Genomic DNA, 25,308 nt, shown 5'->3' on the forward strand with positions numbered 1-25,308 from the left:
CCAATGAACCCAAAGATCTGTCTCTCAACTATAGGGAAGAGTCCCCCTCGTGGTGGGAAAATAGCTTTGGAAGGGAGCATCTATGCTAAGCTATGCTAACCTAGGCTAGTGTTATGCTACATCTGGTGTTCAGGAGTGGCATCTGGTGTTCACGGTTGAGGTGAATTCCATTTTAATTCAGTCACAAGAGATTTTCCGAAACTATAATTTTTTTAATTGCAAGTTGCCATTTATTCTCAAGCAGGACTTTTACATTTCTAAATTGGAATTCCAATTGGCTTCTTCAATTGACTGACTCAAAATAGATGTTTTCCGTTTGCAAAGTTGAAGCAAAACTTTGAGTAAACACCTTACCTTCTGCCATGTGTCCTTACACAGCCAGTCACCAGGTATGAAAGAGACATACAGCCTTTGTTCTGGTGTCATCCCTGCATTCTTCTAAGAACAGCACTGCCGTCATTGTGCTGCTTTATTAAATATTGAGATTATGTTTGAGGTGGCAGCTTGTTAGATGGCTATAGGTAATTATTCATGAGCGTCACATTTGAAAACAAAGTAATTATACACATTGGCACATCATGCATTTTATTTATATATTTAGCAACTTTATTTACTTCCAATAATCTTGGTAGGAGAATATTACCTTTCTTGCTCTTTGATCTTTCAGTTTTTTTTTCATGCTAAACATTCACTCACACACTCACACACACACACACACACACACACACACACACACACACACACACACACACACACACACACACACACACACACATTCACTGTGAATGTGATGTAGAGGTGCAAACTAGCACACACACTCCTACACCACCCACACACAGCATTGACTTTTAGCCTGCAGGCGTCACATAACAGTAGACATTTTTGCATATGGAAATTGTGATGAACTTGTGGTAATTTTTATGGACAAAGGATAATTACTTTCACATATTAAAAGCAAGTCATACTAAGGAGATGGAAGAGTGACAGGTAGTGATGATGATGATGATGATGCTATTGATATTGAACTTTGCTAAGTTGGGGGATCTCATTCCACCAACACACTAGCTCCTTCTTCCCACTAACTTCCATGACACACACATGCACACACACACACGCGCACACACACCTCCCATGACACCCCCAACCTGTCTCCGTGCTCTTGGCGGCAGTGTGTGATAAGATGGAACAGAATAGAAATCTATACGTGTGCTTTAAAAAGTCTCCATCCATGACCTAGCTTTATAAGCAGGCTATTACCAGTGTGTACATAAACCGGTGAGGAGATACAAAGTGTGTGCTTGTTAGAGTGGGTATGGTTTTTGCTTCTGTGTCCAGGAGTGTCTGTGTGACACCAGCACTTAGTGGAGACACTATAGAAACTCAAAATGGTCTCCTCATGAGCCAACTTACACACATCAGGAGAAAAAAAAAGGCTAATTAATTAAGAACAGTATTAGAAGTAATGGGATATTATAATATAAATTGCTACATTCTGGAACCAATTTAATCCAATTACTGAAACCCCTCATGAATATAATACCTCAAAAATCACTCTGTAATGGTCTAAAGGGAGAGATGTCAGACTATTACAAATATATATATATATATATATATATATATATCATTATTTTTTCATCTCTAAGACCAATGATAATTTGAATGGTAAAAAGCAATGGCAATTTGAATAGCAAACCTAATGATAATTTGTTAATTGGCATTTAAGGTAATTTCCACCTGAATGGTTCTTGCTTTAAGACTTCTCTGTTTGATAAAGACTAAATAGCATTAGTGTTAATTCATGTTCTCTATTAATAGCTATGCTTGTCTTAGAAAGGAGGACAATAGCTTATAGAAGGAAGTGTGCATTGGTTTGTCCTGCTTTAAATGAAGTGATGATGGTACTGTAGTTACATAGGCAGCAGTCACACTGTGGGTACATCCAGTTACATACATCACAACTGTAGGATCATTCATTTGAATAGACAGAGAGACATTGTTTAAAGTACTTTTTCAGAAATTCTGAAAATGTTATTGTAACTGCAGCAAATGATTTCCTAATGAAATATATATTTATTTTTTGGGGGGTAGAAAAGATAGTTGTTCTTTTAAATCAGTAATTTATCAATGGCATAATGCACATGTAATTACATCAACTCTCTCTTTTATCAAACAGAGCCAGAAATGGGGCCTAAATGAAAACATATGGACATTAGTGTGAAATATAAAGAACTATGCAAAGGAATTGCTATGTATTCCCTAGCCAATACTCCAGCCAATCACAAAGAAGAATACATTATGATTTGAAGATGGATGGTATAGTCGTGGTGAATGAGAAACAAAATGTAGATGATATTATCAATACAATAAAACTTTATTTACCCACTCAAGGACCATTTAGAAGGCATTATCAAAAGCACAAAACATAATTACTTGAATTTTTCACATACCCTATGTATAGGCCCAAAATAATACAAAACCAGAACAACAGTGAATGTTCATAGAGAAAACCAACTATTCAGACACAACTGTTCAACATAGTTTCCTTCTTTCTTTATTTTGTCTTTACCTATTGGAAGCTTACAAATAGTAATGATATTTCTAACAATCCATATTCTCAAAATAGATAACTATTTCCTGTGTATAAGCCCTAGTTCCCTAAACGGAATTGCCGGATTGGTCAATTACTAAATTAGGCTGCCTTGCCCCAGTTCATGTCCATATTCCAGGAAGAACTAAATTGAGCTACACAATGCAGGAAAAGCTGGAGTAGATGTTGTTTTATGGTGAAAGAATAGTAATTTTAATGTGAAAATTGACAAAGGTAGTGGCCCTTTATTCATTGCGGTCATTAACTTTCAGATAATCATTCTCTCTTGACCTCGTCCTCGCTCTTGCTCTTTCTCTACCCCCCCCCCCCACACACACACACACACACAAACACATGCACAGTTACACACACACATGTATGCACAGTTACACACTCAGCAATCAGGGTTGATTTTCCATTTTGAATCAATTTCTGCACGTGTGTGTGTCTATCTATCAGAGGTACATGGACGGAGGAAGCTAAACTCCAACATGGTCATTAGAGCGCTTGTTTTAATTCCTTCCTTTAAGTATGCATGTCTCTGTGCCTGGCCGTTTAACAGCCAGCTGTTCTGAGGTGAGCCCGGCAGAATGCCAAGTCCCCCGTGGTTGGTTACCGTTGGTTACCATCACAGTTAACATTCCCTCTCCTCTCCTCCCCTCTTCCTGGAACTCTGGAAAAGGCTTATGGGTGCAAATGCCTCTGATGAGCTATTTTACATCAAAGTGTGTGTGTGTGTGTGTGTGTGTGTGTGTGTGTGTGTGTGTGTGTGTGTGTGTGTGTGTGTGTGTGTGTGTGTGTGTGTGTGTGTGTGTGTGTGTGTGTGTGTGTGTGTGTGTGTTTGTACCCTTATATCCTAGGCCTAGAATGTACGTCATTGGATTTTGAAACACATACACAGTGCTGGTCTTCTGGCTGGTTTATTTGGATGGCGACAGACATCAAAATAAACAGAGGTTAAGTACTAAATAGAACAATGTTATTTCCCATTGTTGAAAATAATCAAGATGAAGAGTATGATTTTACGGTCAGGGTACTTTCCCAGTGAAATGATGTTAAACAGGCAGCTCTCCATCAAGGTTATTAATTTATGTTAGCTTATCCTCTTGGCTTATCTCTGTCTCTCTCTAACCCCTCCCTCTCTCCCTGAAGCTACACTATGTATTTGCGATTAGACTAATATTTAGAACGCAGGGGACAGGGGCGTGGGTTGTGGGGCGAATCTCACTGCAAAGCTGTTAATTCTTGGGCACACGCTCAGCGATAGGGAGTTAATCACATCAATGTTATGCGGCAGGTAGCAGGTAGCCTAGTGCTTAGAGCGTTGGACTAGTAACCGAAAGTTGCAAGTTGGAATCCCTGAGCTAACAAGGTAAAAAATCTGTCGTTCTGCCCCTGAACAAGGCGGTTAACCCAGTGTTCCTAGGCCGTCACTGAAAATAAGAAGTTGTTCTTAACTGACTTGCCTATTTAAATAAAGGATAAAAATAAAAATGCTGGCCCCTCTTGCTCAACGTGTGTGTCTATCAATGACACATGAGGACTCACAGTTCCAAGAATCTGGGTCCTCTCCACTTCACATACAGTATTCCAATGTGTGTGTGGGGGTGCATGCAGATTTGGCCCTTTTATCTTCTATGCCACAATCCTTGAGCGCTTCTGTAATTGGCAGAAAACATAAAAATAACATTGATGTCACATGATCTTCTCTGTTAAGGCCAAAGCCTATTTAGAGGTCTTTGATATATGTCCAAATAAAGCTGTGTGATTGATTTGACACATTACTGCATTCATGACAATATAATTTAATATGAGAAATTATTGCAAAATGCCCATTTGGACTAAGTATCTGGGCTTTATCCATTCTATATGGTATTAAGATGACAAAAGGGCATTGATACAGCTACAGTGGCTTGCGAATGTATTCACCCACCTTCGCATTTTTCCTATTTTGCTGCCTTACAACCTGGAATTAAAATAGTTTTTTTGGGGGGTTGTATCATTTGACTTACACCACATGCCTACCCCTTTAAAGATGCAAAATATGTTTATTGTGAAACAAACAAGAAATAAGACTTAAAAATGTTTACTTAAGTGTGAAAAACTATTCACCCCCCAGAGTCAATACTTTGTAGAGCCACCTTTTGCAGCAATTACAGCTGCAAGTCACTTGGGGTATGTCTTTATAAGCTTGGCACATCTAGCCACTGGGATTTCTGCCCATTATTTAAGGCAAAACTGCTCCAGCTCCTTCAAGTTGGATGGGTTCTGCTGGTGTACAGCAATCTTTAAGTCATACCACAGATTCTCAATTGGATTGAAGTCTGGGCTTTGATGAGGCCATTCCAAGAGATTTAAATGCTTCCCCTTAAACCACTCGAGTGTTGCTTTAGCAGTATGCTTAGGGTCATTGTCCTGCTGGAAGGTGAACCTCTGTCCCAGTCTCAAATCTCTGGAAGACAAACAGGTTTCCCTCAAGGATTTCCCTCTATTTAGCGCCATCCATCATTTCTTCAATTCTGACCAGTTTCCCAGGCCCTGCCAATGAAAAACATCCCCACAGCATGATGCTGCCACCACCATGCTTTACTGTGGGGATGGTATTCTTGGGGTGATGCGAGTTGTTGGGTTTGTGCCAGACATAGCCTTCGCCTTGATGGCCAAATATTCTCATCTGACCAGAGCACCTTCTTCCATATGTTTGGGGAGTTTCCCTCATGCCTTTTGGCGAACACCAAATGTGTTTGCTTATTTTCTTCTTTAAGCAATGGCTTTTTTCTGGCTACTCTTCCGTAAAGCCCAGCTCTGTGGAGAGTATGGCTTAAAGTGGTCCTATTGACAGATACTCCAATCTCTGCTGTTGAGCTTTGCAGCTCCTTCAGGGTTATCTTTGTTGCCTCCCTGATTAATGCCCTCCTTGCCTGGTCTGTGAGTTTTGGTGGGCGGCCCTCTCTTGGCAGGTTTGTTGTGGTGCCATATTCTTATAATTTTCAAATAATGGATTTAACGGTGCTCCGTGGGATGTTCAAAGTTTCAGATAGTTTTTTATAACCCAACCCTGATCTGTACTTCTCCACAACTTTGTCCCTGACCTGTTTGGAGAGCTCCTTGGTCTTCATGGTGCCGCTTGCTTGGTGGTGCCCCTTGCTTAATGGTGTTGCAGCCTTTCAGAACAGGTGGATATATACTTGGATCATGTGACAGATCATGTGACACTTAGATTGCACACAGGTGGACTTTATTTAACTAATTATGTGACTTCTGAAGGTAATTGGTTGCTCCAGATCTTAATTAGGGGCTTCATAGCAAAGGGGGTGTATACATATGCATACACCACTTTACCGTTTTTTATTTTTTTGAATTTTTTAAAATAAGTTATTTTTCATTTCTCTTCACCAATTTAGACTATTTTGTATATGTCCATTACATGACATCCAAATAAAAATCAATTTAAATTACAGGTTGAAATGCAACAAAATAGTGAAAACGCCCAGGGGGATGAATACTTTTGCCAGGCACTGTACATTCAGGGAGTTACAGGGTTAGTGTGAGGTTACAAAGAGCTGTTTGGGTGTATTTTCTGTCACATTCAAATTTGAATCATTTTCACCACAGTTGCGAATGCTCTGGACCAACAGAAATTATGGGTTGTAATTGTGCTGTTGTAATTTGTAGCCATTGACCCATGGCTTGCTATTACCCATTGTCAATTTTAATGATGAATCTCCTTACCATTAAAGCCCGTTGTCCAGCCGAGCTTCTGCGCTCACTAAACCATTATTTATAGATTATATCACATTGGTAATAAACATAAAAATGCAGCTAATGTGCGGCTAATGAAATCTGGACATGAGCAACTTTATGAATTGATATAATTCATAGGACTGTTCTCACCAAGCTGCGTGCTTCCTCGTGGTCGTAACTCAAGGACATAGCAGGGTTTAGAGATTAGGGGCTCATTCAACATGGTTAAAAATTAAAAACGCACATTAGGGACAACGCTGTTATAGTGGTTATGTACTGTGATAAAACCATATGTTTATTTTTTTCCCTATCCAAAATTACATCCCAAACATTGAGCTATGAGAGCAGATCTCAAGTTATGATTTGGCCTTGGTGTGGAGATTTGGACTGACTAGTGCATTGTGGGCTCTCAGTGGGGAGTTGAATGCTCTGGATACCTAAACCAGGCCTCATAACTACATTTATTAGGCCTAATATTCCTTCACAACATGGAGACAGATGTTTTCTCCACAGAAGGTGTGTGTGGTTAATCTGTTCGGTCAGTTGGGTGTGTGTGTCGAGCGGTGTAGTGGGCGGGCTCGGAGAGGTGAAGAGGAAAGAAACAAGCCTCACTTCCCTTCGAGCCAAATTTACCGTGCCAAGTCTCTCTAGATTAGGGCTGGTGAAATCCAGGCCTTGTGGTCCGCAGAACTGCTGGTTTCTGTTCTGTTTCTGTTCCCCCAGTACTTGATTGATTCATGTCGAACATTGACCCATTATATAACTCTAGAGATCGAATCAGTCTCCAAATGGTTTAACTAGTCTCCAATTATGAAGGACAAAATAAAGAATACAAAGTGACAATACCTGAGATTAGCTGTTTAGCTTGCTAGCAGCGTAGAAAGTCACACAACACACGCACACACTTTGTCTTTGTTTTGTATGTCTGTGTGTGTTTGTGTTTTTGTGTAGCTTATCTGTTTGTGTTTACCATGTGTGTGTGTGTGTGTTTGTGTGTAAATCTCCTGCTGTCTTCTTACCATCTTATTGCTTTCTTGAGCTTCTCTGTGAGAAATCCTCTTGATTCACCCAGTCCCTCAGGCTTCAGCCCCACATAGAGCAGATGTTCCACTGAAAATGCCATGAATGTTTAATCATTTGTGTTATTGATGCTGCTTTTTTGTTTGTTGCTGTGTGTGTGTGTGTGTGTGTGTGTGTGTGTGTATGTCTGGTTGTGTGTTGGGATATACTTCTATATATGGTAGTCTCGGTGTGAGCTCTTTTTAGGTTTCTATGACAGAGTTAAAGCTTATTTAAATCAAGCTCATACCAGGACAGACATGGGAAGGAAATGCAAAACCCCTCAACTCAGCAACGCTCTGCAATTCAAAAGCACCTCTTTTAATGTATCTGTGTATGTTAGAGCAACATGCATTGCCTTCAGAAAGTATTCATATCCCTTGACTTATTCTCAAAGACTTTCACATTTTTGTTCTGAAGCCATTCCAGCATTGCCTTGGCTGTATGCTTTGGGTCATTGTCCTGTTGGAACACCAATCTTTGTCCCAAGTCTAAGGTTGTTTGCACTCTGAATCATGTTCTCGTCAAGGATTTTCCTGTATTTGGCTTCGTTTGTTGTTCCTCCACCCTTACCATTCTCCCAGTCTCTGCCACCACCATGCTTCATGGTAGGGATGGTGTTAAACAGGTGATGAGCTATGCCTGGTTTCTCCAGACATAGCGCTTTGAAATCAGGCCAAAGAGATACATTTTTGTTTCATCAGACCACAGAATCTTTTGCATTATGCTCTCAGAGTATTTCACGTGCCTTTTTGCAAACTCCAGGTGTGCTGTCATGTGCCTTTTCCTCAGGAGTGGCTTCCGTCCAGCCAATCTTCCATAAAGCCCAGATTTGTCAAGTGCTGTAGAGACTGTTGTCCTTCTGTCAGGTTCTCCCATCTCAGCCAAAAAACTCTGTAGTTCTGTCAGAGTAGTCATTGGGTTCTTGGTCACCTCCCTGACAAAGGTCCTTTTTGCCCGGTTGCTCAGTTTGGTTGAACGGCCAGCTCGAGGCAGAGTCTGGGTAGTTCCATATTTTTTCAGTTTCCCAAAGATGGAGACCACTGTGCTCTTGGAAGCTTTCAAAACTCTAGAAATAGTTTTATACCTTCCCCAGATATACAGTTGAAGTTGGAAGCTTACATACATTTAGGTTGGAGTCATTAAAACTTGTTTTTCAACCACTCCACAAATTTCTTGTTAATTTCTTTGGGATAGGGGGCAGTATTTTCACGGCCGGATAAAAAAACGTACCCGATTTAATCTGGTTACTACTCCTGCCCAGAAACTAGAATATGCATATAATTAGTAGATCTGGATAGAAAACACTCTAGAGTTTCTAAAACTGTTTGAATGGTGTCTGTGAGTATAACAGAACTCATATGGCAGGCCAAAACCTGAGAAGATTCCATACAGGAAGTGCCCTGTCTGACAATTTGTTGTCCTTCTGTTGCATCTCTATTGACATTACAGCATCTGTGCTGTAACGTGACACTTTCTAAGGCTTCCATTGGCTCTCTAAAGCCGCCAGAAAGTGGAATGGGGTGTCTGCTGTCTCTGGGCAAAGTACAGCAGCTCTGTTTGTGAGTGGTCAGCCTGGGGACAGTGAGAATGGAGATGTGCGGTCACGAGACTTCTCAATTTTTTCTTTCAGCCTTTGAATGAATACAACGTTGCCCAGTTGGAATATTATCGCTATTTTACGAGAAAAATAGCATAAAAATAGATTTTTCTAAGTACGGTAATGGAATATTTTGATTTTTTTTTGTCACGAAATGCGCTCGCGCGTCACCCTTTGGATAGTGTCCTGAACGCACAAACAAAACGGAGGTATTTGGATATAACTATGGATTATTTGGAACCAAAACAACATTTGTTGTTGAAGTAGAAGTCCTGGAAGTGCATTCTGACGAAGAACAGCAAAGGTAATCCAATTTTTCTAATAGTAATTCTGAGTTTAGGTGACCCCGAAGTTGGCGGATGTCAAAATAGCTAGCCGTGATGGCCGAGCTATGTACTCAGAATATTGCAAAATGTGCTTTCGCCGAAAAGCTATTTTAAAATCGGACATAGCGATTGCATAAAGGAGTTCTGAATCTATAATTCTTAAAATAATTGTTATGTATTTTGTCAACGTTTATCGTGAGTAATTTAGTAAATTCACCGGACGTTTTCGGTGGGTATGCTAGTTCTGAACATCACATGCTAATGTAAAAACCTGGTTTTTGATATAAATATGAACATGATAGAACAAAACATGCATGTATTGTATAACATAATGTCCTAGGAGTGTCATCTGAGGAAGATCATCAAAGGTTAGTGCTGCATTTAGCTGTGGTTTGGGTTTATGTGACATATATGCTTGCTTGGAAAATGGCTGTGTGATTATTTGTGTCTATGTACTCTCCTAACATAATCTAATGTTTTGCTTTCGCTGTAAAGCCTTTTTGAAATCGGACAATGTGGTTAGATTAACGCGAGTCTTATCTTTAAAATGGTGTAAAATAGTTGATTGTTTGAGAAAATTGAATTGTGGTATTTTAGTTTGTTTTGTATTTCGCGCCGTGCGATGCCATTGGCTGTTGGCTAGGGGTTCCGCAGGCGGAATGGGGTTCCACTAGCGGAACGTCTGTCCTCAACAGGTTAACAAACTATAGTTTTGGCAAGTCGGTTAGGACATCGACTTTGTGCACGACACAAGTCATTTTTCCAAAAAAAATTCACAGACAGATTAGTTTACTTAACCTCTTACATCTAGACGTTCCGCTAGCGGAACACCTGCTCCAATATCCAATGATGGGCGTGGCGCGAAATACAAACTCCTCTAAAATACAAAAACTTCAATTTTTCAAACATATGACTATTTCACAGCATTTTAAAGATAAGACTCTCCTTTATCTAACCACACTGTCCGATTTCAAAAAGGCTTTACAACGAAAGCAAAACATTAGATTATGTCAGCAGTGTACCAAGCCAGAAATAATCAGACACCCATTTTTCAAGCTAGCATATAATGTAACAAAAACCCAGAAGACAGCTAAATGCAGCACTAACCTTTTATGATCTTCATCAGATGACAACCCTAGGACATTATGTTATACAATACATGCATGTTTTGTTCAATCAAGTTCATATTTATATCAAAAACCAGCTTTTTACATTAGCATGTGACGTTCAGAACTAGCATAACCCCCGCAAACTTCCGGGGAATTTGCTAACATTTTACTAAATTACTCACGATAAACGTTCACAAAAAGCATAACAATTATTTTAAGAATTATAGATACAGACCTCCTCTATGCACTCGATATGTCCGATTTTAAAATAGCTTTTTGGTGAAAGCACATTTTGCAATATTCTAAGTACATAGCCCAGGCATCACGGGCTAGCTATTTAGACACCCGGCAAGTTTAGCACTCACCAATATCAGCTTTACTATTATAAAAGTTTCATTACCTTTTGTTGTCTTCGTCAGAATGCACTCCCAGGACTGCTACTTCAATAACAAATGTTGGTTTGGTCCAAAATAATCCATCGTTATATCCAAATAGCGGCGTTTTGTTCGTGCGTTCCAGACACTATCCGAAATGGTAAAGAAGGGTCGTGCGCATGGCTCAATTCGTGACAAAAAAATTCTAAATATTCCATTACCGTACTTCGAAGCATGTCAACTGCTGTTTAAAATCAATTTTTACGCCATTTTTCTCGTAGAAAAGCGATAATATTCCGACAGGGAATCTCCTTTTCTGCAAACAGAGGAAAAAATCACAAAGGCGGGGGCGGTCGGGTCACGTGCCTAAGCCCAGAGTCCCTTGATCGGCCACTTGAGAAAGGCGATAATGTGTTTCAGCCTGGGGCTGGGATGACGACATTCTGTTTTTTCCCGGGCTCTGAGCGCCTATGGACAACGTAGGAAGTGTCACGTTAGAGCAGAGATCCTTAGTAAAAGATAGAGATGGAAAAGAAGTTCAAGAAATGGTCAGACAGGCCACTTCCTGTAAAGGAATCTCTCAGGTTTTGACCTGCCATTTGAGTTCTGTTATACTCACAGACACCATTCAAACAGTTTTAGAAACTTTAGGGTGTTTTCTATCCATATGTAATAAGTATATGCATATTCTAGTTACTGGGTAGGAGTGGTAACCAGATTAAATCGGGTATGTTTTTTATCCAGCCGTGTCAATACTGCCCCCTATCCTAAACAGGTTAACATTTCCACAAAACTCAAAGTGTTTCATTTCAAATGGTATCAAGTATATGCGTACCCTTGCTTCAGGTCCTGAGCTATAGATTTGAGTATGTCATTTTAGGCAATAATTGAAAAAAAGGGGCGGATCCTTGGAACAGAATATGGAAAAATATGACTGTCGTCTTGTAATCCGAACCATCAATTTATATATTTTAAGTTTGTCCACAGACTGTATTTAACAAAAAGGAAACGTTTTACTGTGAAATTGGCCCCAACTCCCAACTGTTCCGTGTGTTCCCTAAATGAGCTAGGCACATTCCTTCATCTGATGTGGGAGTGCCCTGCAGTTAAATGCTTCTTGGGCAAAGTTGCAGAATTAATTTAGAAGTGCATACATTTAAATATTGAATGTGTTGCATCTACTATATTATGTTTCTTAACAATGATAGAATCTCTCAATTAATCATTGAAGATTACTGCTGGCAGGCACCACTGCTGCAAAATTGTTTTTGGCTCTAAGATGACAACCACCTCACTCTCCCATTTAACCAGTGGATACAGTTACAATTATTATAACATTAGAATTATTAACATCTAGAATCCATGGTGCTAGTCAAGGAACAATTGAGGCCTGTACAACCCTACTTGACTCTATAAAGAACAATCTCAGCTAAACCCCCACAAATACAAAACCAATTACATTTTAGTCATTTAGCAGACGCTCTTATCCAGAGCGACTTACAGTAGAGTGCATACATTTTTATTAAATTTTTTTAAATACTGGTCCCCCGTGGGAATTGAACCCACAACCCTGACGTTGCAAGCGCCATGCTCTACCAACTGAGCTACAGTGGGACCAATTACAGATGTGGGATTGTAATTTGATCACTATTTTGTTGCTGCAAATTTTCCTACACAGCATGAAATGCATAATTGTAATGTTTTCAAGGTTTCAAAGGGCTTCTAAAGTTTGTCATTTCCATTTAAACATTTCAGACTTGATTTTCTGTAACAAAAACTGAAATCAAACCCTACAAAAAATGTCCATTAATTAATTATAATCCAAATAATATCTCACAGTTCCTGTTGCTGCAAGATTATTTTCCTGCTGTAGCAAACTGTCTCAAATTAAAACCCTACATCTGTGTATATATTTATTTAGACTTTTGTAACTTTTTTTGCTTTCAGGCCCATTGAGAAGGGGTGGTACTGGGATCAGGGGAAATACAAGGGGAGAGTCAGGAGATGGATGGAAGGGGAAATGATAAGCAACCTCAGTTGCTGGGTTAGATGAGAAGTGGTGGGAAACATGATTTCCGGGTGGGGAGGGAGGATGTGGGCAGATGGGGACTGAGGTGGGGGCTATATTTGTATGCATTTTTCTATTTGTTTTTGTACCTGCAACCCCCCTCAAAAAAATTTTAATTTAAAGAAGTAATCAATATAAAGTTGGTCCAAAAAAAAGGCAGGTATAGTTCGAGCCTTGTTTGAAATAAGATTTATTGGACTAAAACCATGTTACTGTTTTATACTGACAGACAGATTTGACAATTAGACAGAATGCCGTCGGCTTTGATTGGCATAGTAATTGGATTGTCATTGGGGCTGAAAACCTATTATCTTTGGATCATGCCCCATGAAATTTGCTGGAAAAACCTTTTTGTCCATGATTAGTTTGGCCATCTTGGGGGCCTTGCAAATTTGCTTTTTAGTGGAGAAGAAAAAATACCTGTGCACCGCTGGAACCATTGGATCCTCCGAATCACAGCAAACCCAATCTGGTCTCTTTGATGAATGATATTAGCATAGCAGTTAGCGTTAACTTGCTAACAACATGCTGTGTTATTGCCCATCGCACTCAGAACGCACTGGTAGCGGAGGAGAGAGGAGAGAGAGGGAGGGAAAGAGAGAGTGGGTTAATGAGACAAAGTAAAGGTGAGAGAGAGGGAGAAAAGAAAATAAAAAAGAATGAAAACTGTGGGTGACTTCATTTGCAATTGTTGATGTGGAGTAAGTAGCATTATACATGTGGCCTCTTTGACCGCGCCAGTGAATAAGTAGCAATTTGAAGTAATGAAAGTGAGAATGCCACGATACACTCAGAGATGTGAAAGAGGTGTTGTTACATGATCTCGGAATATCTATTAACTGTTATAATAAGCTTTTACAATGGATTAGGACAGGGGTGTCAAACATACAGCCCGCGGGTGGAAAACAAATGTAAAATACTTTAAAATGACTAAAACCAAATCAAAACTGTGTAGAAATAATAATGGACCTACGTTGAGTTTAACCTCTTGAGGACCCCTTCGAGATAAAATCCCGGGAACGGGACTGGTTGGACAACAACCAGTGAAATAGCACGGCGCGAAATTCAAAACACAAAAATCTCAAAATTAAAATTAAAGTATTATATGGCATTTTAAAGATGATCTTCTCGTTAATCCAACCACATTGTCCGATTTCAAAAAGGCTTTACGGTGAAAGCAAAACATTCGATTATTTTCGGATAGCACCTTAGCAAAAAAAAAAACACAGCCATTTTCCAAGCACGGATAGCCGTCACAAAGCCAGATATACAGCTAAAATGAACCACTAACCTTTGACAATCTTCATCAGATGACACTCCTAGGACATCATGTTAGACAATACATGCATTTTTTGTTCGATCAAGTTCATATTTATATCCAAAAACCCCATTTTACATTGGCGCGTGACGTTCAGAAAATGTATTCTCCCCATAACTGCCGGTGAATGGGCACATCAATTTTCTGAAATAATCATCATAAACGTTGACAAAATGTATAACAATTATTTAAAGAATTATAGATAATCTACTCCTTTATGCAACCACTTTGTCAGATTTCAAAATAACTTTACGGAGAAAGCACATTGTTCAATATTCTGAGTACAGAACTTAGCCTTCAATGCTAATCTATACAGTTAGCCTACAACCACGGCGTCGACAAATCTCTAAAATATGTTTGAAATATTTTCTTACCTTTGCTGATCTTCGGCGGAATGCACTCGGAAGGACTCCCACTTCCATAAGGAATGTTCATTTGTTCTGCAAAGTCCATCATTTATGTCCAAATACCTCTGTTTTGTTGGCCCATCCAGAACACTATTACAATGCCATGAGGCGTGGACGCAAATCCATAGACGAAAAGTTCAAAAGTTCCATTATCGTTTGTAGAAACATGACAAACGATGTTTACAATCAATCTTTAGGGTATTTTTTTACGTAAAATTGCGATAATTTTCCAACCGAACAATAGGTATTCATCCCAGAAGAAAAAGAATGAACAGCACGCGCGTCACGAGACACCTGTCCTCAGACTGGCCACTGATTGACTGAGCCACAATTTTCTGCCTGGTAACAGGAGACGGATGAAACCAGTTTCTAAAGATTGTTGACAGCCAATGGAAGCCTTAGGAAGTGCAACGTAAACCCTATGTCACTGTAGTTTCTCAAGGGATTCAAAAGAAGAACTACAATTCTCATTTCTCCCACTTCCTGGTTCAATTTTTCTCAGGTTTTTGCCTGCCATATGAGTTCTGTTATACACACAGTCACCATTCAAACAGTTTTAGAAACTTCATAGTGTTTTCTATCCAAATCTACTAATAATATGCATATTCTTTTTTCTGGGCCAGAGTAGTAACCTGTTCAAATTGGGTATGTTTTTCATCTGGCCGTGAAAATACTGCCCCCTAGCCCTAAGAGGTTTTAACCTCTATGGGACCGGCGGGACGAATTCGTCCCACCTACGTAACATCCACTGCCAGCCTGTGGCGCGATTTTCAAAATCTTCAAAATCCTATTACTTCAATTTCTCAAACATATGACTATTTTACAGCCATTTAAAGATAAGACTCTCGTTAATCTAACCACACTGTCCGATTTCAAAAAGGCTTTACAACGAAAGCAAAACATTAGATTATGTCAGCAGAGTACCAAGCCAGAAATAATCAGACACCCATTTTTCAAGCCAGCATATAATGTCACCAAAACCCAGAAGACAGCTAAATGCAGCACTCACCTTTGATGATCTTCATCAGATGACAACCCTAGGACATTATGTTATACAATACATGCATGTTTTGTTCAATCAAGTTCATATTTATATCAAAAACCAGCTTTTTACATTAGCATGTGACGTTCAGAACTAGCATACCCCCCGCAAACTTACGGGGAATTCGCTAACATTTTACTAAATTACTCACGATAAACGTTCACAAAAAGCATAACAATTATTTTAAGAATTATAGATACAGACCTCCTCTATGCACTCGATATGTCCGATTTTAAAATAGCTTTTTGGTGAAAGCACATTTTGCAATATTCTAAGTACATAGCCCAGGCATCACGGGCTCGCTATTTAGACACCCGGCAAGTTTAGCACTCACCATAATCATATTTACTATTATAAAAATGTCATTACCTTTTGTTGTCTTCGTCAGAATGCACACCCAGGACGTCTACTTCAATAACAAATGTTGGTTTGGTCCAAAATAATCCATCGTTATATCCGAATAGCGGCGTTTTGTTCGATGCGTTCCAGACACTATCCGAAATAGTAAAGAAGTGTCGCGCGCTTGGCGCAATTCCCGACAATAAAATTCAAAGTATTCCATTGCCGTACGTCGAAGCATGTCAACCACTGTTTAAAATCAATTTTTACGTCATTTTTCTCGTAGAAAAGCGATAAAATTCCGACAGGGAATCTCCTTTTCGGCAAACAGAGGAAAAAATTCCAAAGGCGGGGCGGTCGGGGTCACGCGCATAAGCTAGTGTCTCTTGATGGGCCACTTGAGAAAGGCGATAATGTGTTTCAGCCTGGGGCTGGAATGACGACATTCTCTTTTTCCCGGGCTATGAGAGCCTATGGACGACGTGGGAAGTGTCACGTTAGAGCAGAGATCCTTAGTAAATGATAGAGATGGCAAAGAAGTTCCAGAAATGGTCAGACAGGCCACTTCCTGTAAAGGAATCTCTCAGGTTTTGACCTGCCATTTGAGTTCTGTTATACTCACAGACACCATTCAAACAGTTTTAGAAAATTTAGGGTGTTTTCTATCCATATGTAATACGTATATGCATATTCTAGTTACTGAGTAGGAGTGGTAACCAGATTAAATCGGGTATGTTTTTTATCCAGCCGTGTCAATGCTGCCCCCTAGCCCTAACAGGTTAACACCCGAGGATTAGGATATTTAGACTCTAGTTTTACTCCTTATTCAGTATCTCTCCAGTATTGTCATCTCTCTCACACAAACACCAACACCATCATTCTGAACCCCCAGTTGAGAGCAGCATCTGATTAAATATCCTCAGCGTGGGTATGTGTGTGTGTATGGTGTATATGTGTGTGGGTGTGTGTATAAATGTGTTTATGCATCTCATGCAAATGGTTGCTACATTTACATTTACACCATGAAAGCCCAATCCCTCTGCCCTCCACCCTGGGGATGGAGGGGTGACAAAATGGCTTCACCGTCACTGATTCTCAGCCCTTGGTTGTAAATGGACATCCCACTGAGAAAAGGATTCTATTTTCTCTTTAATGTATCAGAAAGTAACGCTGTCGTGTGGGCACCCATAGACAGACGTGTGAGAGGTGTGAGTAACGTGTTAGAGATGAGGTATGTGTGTGTGTGTGTGTGTGTGTGTGTGTGTGTGTGTGTGTGTGTGTGTGTGTGTGTGTGTGTGTGCGTGTTTGATAATCACGCTCTGAGATGCAGTGAGTACTCATCAGAAAGCAAATCAGACACTCATATTGACACTGCACTCCCAAGACCTCTTCTAACTGTCTATTCTCTAGGTTTACTGATCCTGTTTGATGGGGAGAGAGAGAGAGAGAGAGAGAGAGAGAGAGAGAGAGAGAGAGAATGTTCTAGCCGAGTGTGTGTGAGATCATGCTGATGAGCAGGAACACACTCAGACCAGACAACACATTGTACATTGTACAGCAGGGGGTGGCTCTACGCATGGTAATGAAACACACAAGTTTGTGTGTGCATGCTTTCATGTAAGTGTAAGCATTTGTGTGTGTGTGAATCTACTTTATGTGTGCATGGCCGTGGCGAAGGAGATGTGCTATCTCGCTACAAACATTTCAGTGTGTGTGTGAAAAAGCTCTTATGCAGGCACTGTTGATCACAGCCTATCAACTGTCATCTGATTTGCATTCTGTGGACGCATCATTATTCACAATATTTGATGTCCATAAAACACATTAGAACTATTTCCCTGAGCAAAATAATATTGGCCTGGCTCGGCAGACATCATTTGTGGCCCCAAATTGTAAAAATGCAAATTGATATGTTAGAAAATGCCCCATTAACTTTTTCATTAATGGTTACATTGCATTCTGAGTGTCATCTGTGGAAGGGACTGGTGTTTTCATCGGAAAAGAGAGCTGGTCTGAACATAGACACACACACGCACACTAGCACTATAGGCCATGTTTCCTGTCTCCTCATCATTACTTTATGCATGTGGAAATCAATGTGCTGATTGCATTATGCATTTTTATTAATTTAACCATTAATATCTAGAATTGGAAAATATATTGTGGCAGAGGTGAAGAGGCCATGCTACCGTGTTTTGTTGAGTTTTGATAGTTTAGATACATGTTTCCCAGTGTCTCAGGAACAGAAAGTGTTTGCTTAGTGTTTTTCTTCGCTGCATTGAAAGTTCGGTTGAGGTACTTAAACTGAAACTCGTTATTCGAACTCATTTCAGAGCACACAACCACTTAATTTCAATGACATTACACATTGTACAGCTTCACACTTACGCACGTGCATGCTCGTGCACACACACACACACACACACACACACACACACACACACACACACACACACACACACACACACACACACACACACACACACACACACACACACTAGCTTTAAATGTTTAATGTTTTTATGTCTAAAGAGCATTAGGCAACCAGCAGCTCTGTATTAATTATTTCAACTCTTTTTGGAAACCTGGTGTTTTAATAGGTGGTGGCATTCACCTTGTGTTTTAATAGGTGGTGGCATTCACCTTGTGCATACTTCCTGAACCAGCCGTTTACAAGCCAGTCTGAGCTTTGCATAACAGTAATGCAGTGTTTCCCAAACTCGGTTCTCGGGACCCCAAGGGGTGCACATTTTGGTTTTTGCCCTAACACTACACAGCTGATTCAAATGATCAAATCTTGATGATTAATTGACTGTTTGAATCAGCTGTGTATTGTTAGGGCAAAAAAACAAAACGTTCATCCCTTGTGGTCCCGAGGACCGAGTTTGGGAAACGCTGCATTAATGCACTCACTCATGCTGCGCACACACACACATGCACTTGTTGGTTTGACTTCTTCACCTGATGGGAAGTCTATTCTTGGAACATTCCGAGCAATTATCACAGAGTCTGTGCAGTCTGATGATGTGAATAAATCACCGTCAGATTGGCAGTCTGTCGAACCTGAAGACACAGTATCAGTATACAACACACAGATGCCAAGGAAACAAATTGTATACAGCAGGTATTCCCAAACTGGGGATGCCGTCTTCACATTTTCTAACAGTCTATTTATATTTTCCAATGGGGCTATACATTTGGGTGAGGTATTTTTCCTCGCCTGAGTAGCCTTGTTTCACTGCCAAAAATAAAATTAAACCATCCAGTGTTCAGCAAAATAATAACACAATGTCAAATACAGGTAGCCTAGTAAAATAATTAACATCCAATCATATTAACCTCTCTAGGGTAGGTGGCACCAAATCGTCCCACCTACATAACAGCCAGTGTAATCCCGTGGCGCGTTATTCAAAAACCTCAAAAATGCAAAAACTTCAATTTTTCAAACATATGACTATTTTACACCATTTTAAAGACAAGACTCTCGTTAATCTAACCACACTGTCCGATTTCAAAAAGGCTTTACAACGAAAGCAAAACATTAGATTATGTCAGCAGAGTACCCAGCCAGAAATAATCAGACACCCATTTTTCAAGCTAGCATATAATGTCACATAAACCCAAACCACAGCTAAATGCAGCACTAACCTTTGATGATCTTCATCAGATGACACACCTAGGACATTATGTTATACAATACATGCATGTTTTGTTCAATCAAGTTCATATTTATATCAAAAAACTGCTTTTTACATTAGCATGTGACTAGCATGTGACTAGCATTCCCACCGAACACTGCCGGTGAATTTACTAAATTACTCACGATAAACGTTCACAAAAAGCATAACAATTATTTTAAGAATTATAGATACAGAACTCCTCTATGCACTCGATATGTCCAATTTTGAAATAGCTTTTCGGTGAAAGCACATTTTGCAATATTCTCAGTAGATAGCCCGGCATCACAGGGCTAGCTATTTAGACACCCAGCAAATGTAGCACTCACCAAAGTCGGATTTACTATAAGAAAAATGTTATTACCTTTGCTGTCTTCGTCAGAATGCACTCCCAGGACATCTACTTCAATAACAAATGTTGGTTTGGTTCAAAATAATCCATAGTTATATCCAAACAGCGGCGTTTTGTTCGTGCGTTCAAGATACTATCAGAAAGGGTAAATAAGGGTGACGAGCATGGCGCAATTCATGACAAAAGAATTCTAAATATTCCATTACCGTACTTCGAAGCATGTCAACCGCTGTTTAAAATCAATTTTTATGCAATTTTTCTCATAAAAAAGCCATAATATTCCGACCGGGAATCTGTGTTTAGGTAAACAGACGAAAGAAAATAAAGCATGGGGTCGACTCGGGCACGTGCCTAAGCCCATAGTACTCTGATCAGCCACTTGCCAAAAGCGATAATGTGTTTCAGCCAGAGGCTGCCTCGATATCGTTCAGCTTTTTCCCGGGTTCTGAGAGCCTATGGGAGCCATAGGAAGTGTCACGTTAGAGCAAAGATCCTCAGTCTTCAATAAAAAGAGCCAAGATGAAACACAACTTCTCAGACAGGCCACTTCCTGCATGGAATCTTCTCAGGTTTTGGCCTGCCATTTGAGTTCTGTTATACTCACAGACACCATTCAAACAGTTTTAGAAACTTTAGGGTGTTTTCTATCCAAAGCCAATAAGTATATGCATATTCTAGTTACTGGGCAGGAGTAGTAACCAGATTAAATCGGGTACGTTTTTTATCCGGCCGTGTCAATACTGCCCCCTAGCCCTAACAGGTTAACCTTTACTCTCTCGCGCGAATTCCACTAATGGTCCGTATGTAGCCAAACGTAGCTGCTGCTCATTTTAGTATCTTTACTGATGGCGCAAAAGCCATGACAGGGAGACATAGTGGAGTGGTAACACGCGTGCAAGCAGTTGCTCCCGACACCACTTGGGTACACTGCAGCATCCACCGAGAGGCTCTTGCTGCCAAGGGAATGCCTGAAAAGCTTGAAAGACATTTTGGACACTACAGTGAAAATGGCTAACTTCATTAAAGCAAGGCCTCTGAACTATGCGATGATATGGGCAGCAACCATGTAATGCTTTTACAAAATAAAGAAGTGCGCTGGTTATCAAGGGGCAAAGTATTCACATTTTTTTAAATTGAGAGACGAGGTTAAAGTTTTCTTTACTGACCATAATTTTCACTTGTCTGAACACTTGCATGATGACGAGTTTCTCACACGACTGGTCTATCTGGCTGATGTTTTTTCTCGCCTGAATGATCTGAATCTAGGACTGCAGGGACTCTCCGCAAATATATTCAATGTGTGGGACAAAATTGAGGCTATGATTAAGAAGTTCAATACAGGTCTTTCCATCATTGTATGATTTTTTTGTGTGCAAATTAACTCAAGCTTACGGACCATGTCAAATGTGATATAGCGAAGCACCTGAGTGAGTTGGGTGAGCAATAGTGCAGGTACCTTCCCGAAACGGATGACACAAACAACTGGATTCATTATTCCTTTCATGCCCTGCCTCCAGTCCACTTACCGATATCTGAACAGGAGAGCCTCATCGAAATTGCAACAAGCGGTTCTGTGAAAATTGAATTTAATCAGAAGCCACTGCCAGATTGCTGGATTGGGTTGCGCTCAGAGTATCCTGCCTTGGCAAATCGAGCTGTTAAGACACGGATGCTCTTTGCAACCACATACATATGCGAGAGTGGATTCTCAGCCCTCACTAGCATGAAAACTAAGTACAGGCACAGACTGTGTGTGGGAAATGATTGAAGACTGAGACTCTCTCCAATACAACATTGCAGAGTATTGTGCATCCTTTCAAGCACACCCTTCTCATTAACTTGTGGTGAGTTATTTGTTCATCGGAAATTGTGAATAAGGTTTTATATGTAAGACGGTTAAATAAAAAGGAAAATTATTGATTATTTATTATTATCATTAGTGTCCTGGTCGTATAAGAGCTCTTTGTCACTTCCCACGAGCCGGGTTGTGACAAAACCTCACACTCATTCGTATGTTTAATAAATGTATCGTATAGTGTGTGTGTGGCAGGCTTACAATGACAGCAAAAAACAACATTTGAGAGTGCACTGACCCTGGTGCTAGAGGGGGTACGCAGCTGGAGGTTGAAAGTTTGAAGGTGTACGGGACTATAAAAAGTTTGGGAACCACTGGATACAAGATCATGCCTGTTGTTGTGGTTGTTAGAAATGAAGCCCTGATGAAGACAGCTTGCTGTTGAAACATTGGAAAATAGATGTTTGCAGCAAAGCTACTAGAGTGTGCAGCTTTTCCTTTGCTTTTAAAGATTGTTCGAAATACATTGTTTACATTTTGTCTGTGTTTGTGTATGTGTGAGATAAAGAGAGAGAGACAGAGAGTTTGTGTGTGTGTGCACCTGTGTGTATGTAAATATATAACATATTCTACAACAGCGAGAGATCAGATTCCGGGTTGTGTGTGCAGTACCAGCAGTACAGTATATCAGAGTCAGATATTTTATTCATTTGTGTAACCTCCGGCCAAACCCGGACCCCGCTGTTCCAATTGTGCGCCGTCCTATGGGACTCCCAATCATGGCCGGATGTGATACAGCTTGGATTCAAACCAGGGACTGTAGTGATGCCTCTTGCACTGAGATGCAGTGCCTTAGACCACTGCGCCACTCGGGAGCCTCTAAATATCCTCTAATGAAATGTTTCCCGAGCCCCACTTCAATAAATAACGGAGTAAGAGCAATAGATTCCCCAGAAAGAAAATGGACAGATCAACTCCTCAGAGCGACAGTCAACCAATCAGCCAGTTACTGTTGGCCTGGCAACCACCACCGCAACTCACCCCAGCAACGCTTCACGTGATCAATTTTCTTTAATTTTCTTCTGCATTCAAGAAAGAAAATGGGGATAAATAAAATAGGAGATGCTATTGGTAACCTCTTCCCTCCTCCCACTCTCCTCACTCACTCATTCCATCACTCTTCCTCCATGCAACTGTCTTTTGAATGTACTGGAGAGGAGCAAGACATTAACAAAATGCAACAGATAATGTGGACATTTCATGCATAAGCTGCAATATGAGGGATTTATTAATGGGGAAATTATTGTGCATTCAATTATAGTGGAATGCCTTCCAGAGATGCTGTGATTTGGCCGACGCTCCGATAGCGTCGGCTCGACGGGGGGTCCCTGAGTGATGAACAACCTAATCGGCTAATCTCAAAACGGGCTCCGTTCACGAGCACCCGATGCCCATCCACCGCTAACAGTGGCCAATAAAATGAAAGAGGCTGCGCCCGGTGAAGAGAAAGGAGGAGGAAATCAGAGATGGATAAACAAATAGAATCATAAAAACGCAGCACGTTGAGAATTGGTAATTCTGTGGGAGTTCATTAAGGAGAGATGGGAGAATGAAACGAAGGAGAGCTAAACTGGGGGAGACATTACCTTTAATGTGGCCCCCCTGCAGGGTGTGTGATAGGGTGACCGTCCTGGCTAAATGGAGTTTTTAGCGTGACGCTGCGCTAGCAGACACAAACTGAGGTTTTACCATGATGCTACGCTAGCAGAGACAAACTACCAAAATGAGGCTTTAGCATGACGTTACATTATTGTGTATTTAGCATGACGCTATGTTAGCAAGGAAATACTTTAGAAAAAGTATTATTTCTCCGATAATCACGTTATATTATCAGAGAAACAATTGCACAAAAGGAGATCGCTAGCACAGTTTGCTAACCTAGAGAAACTTGATCTGTTACTTGTCGACGAGTGTAACAAAGTGTATTTGCAACACAAAAAGTTATGTGAGGGTTTTTGAGGCGTGACGCTGAATTGTCAGTTACCACTTCTACTCTAGCCAAACTTTGAGCTGAGAAGAGTATTACACAGTACATCCATATTTCTACAGAAGCCAGTACAGTACAATACAATACAGTATGTACCCCGGTGGCCCAGTCACTACTGACACTAGGCAGATGCTAACTTGATTGAGACATCTGCAGAAACCAGATGGAGCATGGGAGGAAGACGGGTGTGATGTCTATCATTGACATTCAACAGCAAAACGCTGCCTTTACCATAGCAGCACAGGGTCGCAGGAGGCCCAATCAGGCAGAACAGTGCCTGGCCGCCTTAATGTTATAATGTGTTACCGAAGATTGTTCCCCCATGCAAAATTGTGTTACTTCCAATGTGCTGCTTATCTATGTTTTTGTGCTTTTGTAAGATACAGGAAAGTTGGTGTTTGTGTCAAATTATATTTTATTTGTCACATACACATGGTTAGCAAATGTTATTGCGAGTGAAAATAAGTGCTTTTGCTTCTAGTTCCGACAGTGCAGCAATATCTAACAATTCCACAACACCAACCTAATACACACAAATCTAAGGAATGGAATAACAATATATAAATATATGGATGAGCAATGACAGTGGCATAGGCAAGATGCAATAGATGGTGTAAAATACAGTATATACATATGAGATGAGCAATGCAAGATACGCAAACACTATTAAAGTGGCATTATTAAAGTGACTAGTGATCCATTTATTAAGGTGGCCAATGATTTCAAGTCTTTTTGAAAAAAATGTGTCTGTATGCAGCAGCCTCTCTGTGTTAGTGATGGCTGTTTAACAATCTGATGGCCTTGAGATAGAAGCTGTTTTTCAGTCTCTCGGTCCCAGCTTTGATGCACCTGTACTGACCTCGCCTTCTGGATGGTAGCGGGTGAACAGGCAGTGGCTCGAGTGGTTGTTGTCCTTGATTATCTTTTTGGCCTTCCTGTGGACATCGGGTGCTGTAGGTGTCCTGGAGGGCAGGTAGTTTGCCCCGGTGTTGCGTTGTGCAGACCGCACCACCCTCTGGAGAGCCTTGCGGATGTGGGCGGTGCAGTTGCCATACCAGGCGTTGATACAGCCCGACAGGATGCTCTCTATTGTGCATCTGTAAAAGTTGGTCAGGGTTTTAGGTGACAAGACAAATTTCTTCAGCCTCCTGCGAAGAGACGCTGTTGTGCCTTCTTCACCACACTGTATGTGTGGGTGGATCATTTCAGGTTGTCCGTGATATGTACACCAAGGAACTTAAAATATTCCACCTTCCCCACTGCTGTCCCGTCGATGTGGATGGGGGGTAATCCCTTTCTCGATGTCCACGATCATTAACTTTGTTTTGTTGAGTGAGAGGTTATTGTCCTGACACCACACTCCGAGAGCCCTCACCTCCTCCCTGTAGGCTGTCTCGTTGTTGTTGGTAATCATGTGCACTACTGTTGTGTCGTCTGCAAACTTGATGATTGAGTTGGAGGCGT

This window comes from Salmo salar, chromosome ssa01 (assembly GCF_905237065.1).
Source record: "Salmo salar chromosome ssa01, Ssal_v3.1, whole genome shotgun sequence".
Taxonomy (NCBI): domain Eukaryota; kingdom Metazoa; phylum Chordata; class Actinopteri; order Salmoniformes; family Salmonidae; genus Salmo; species Salmo salar.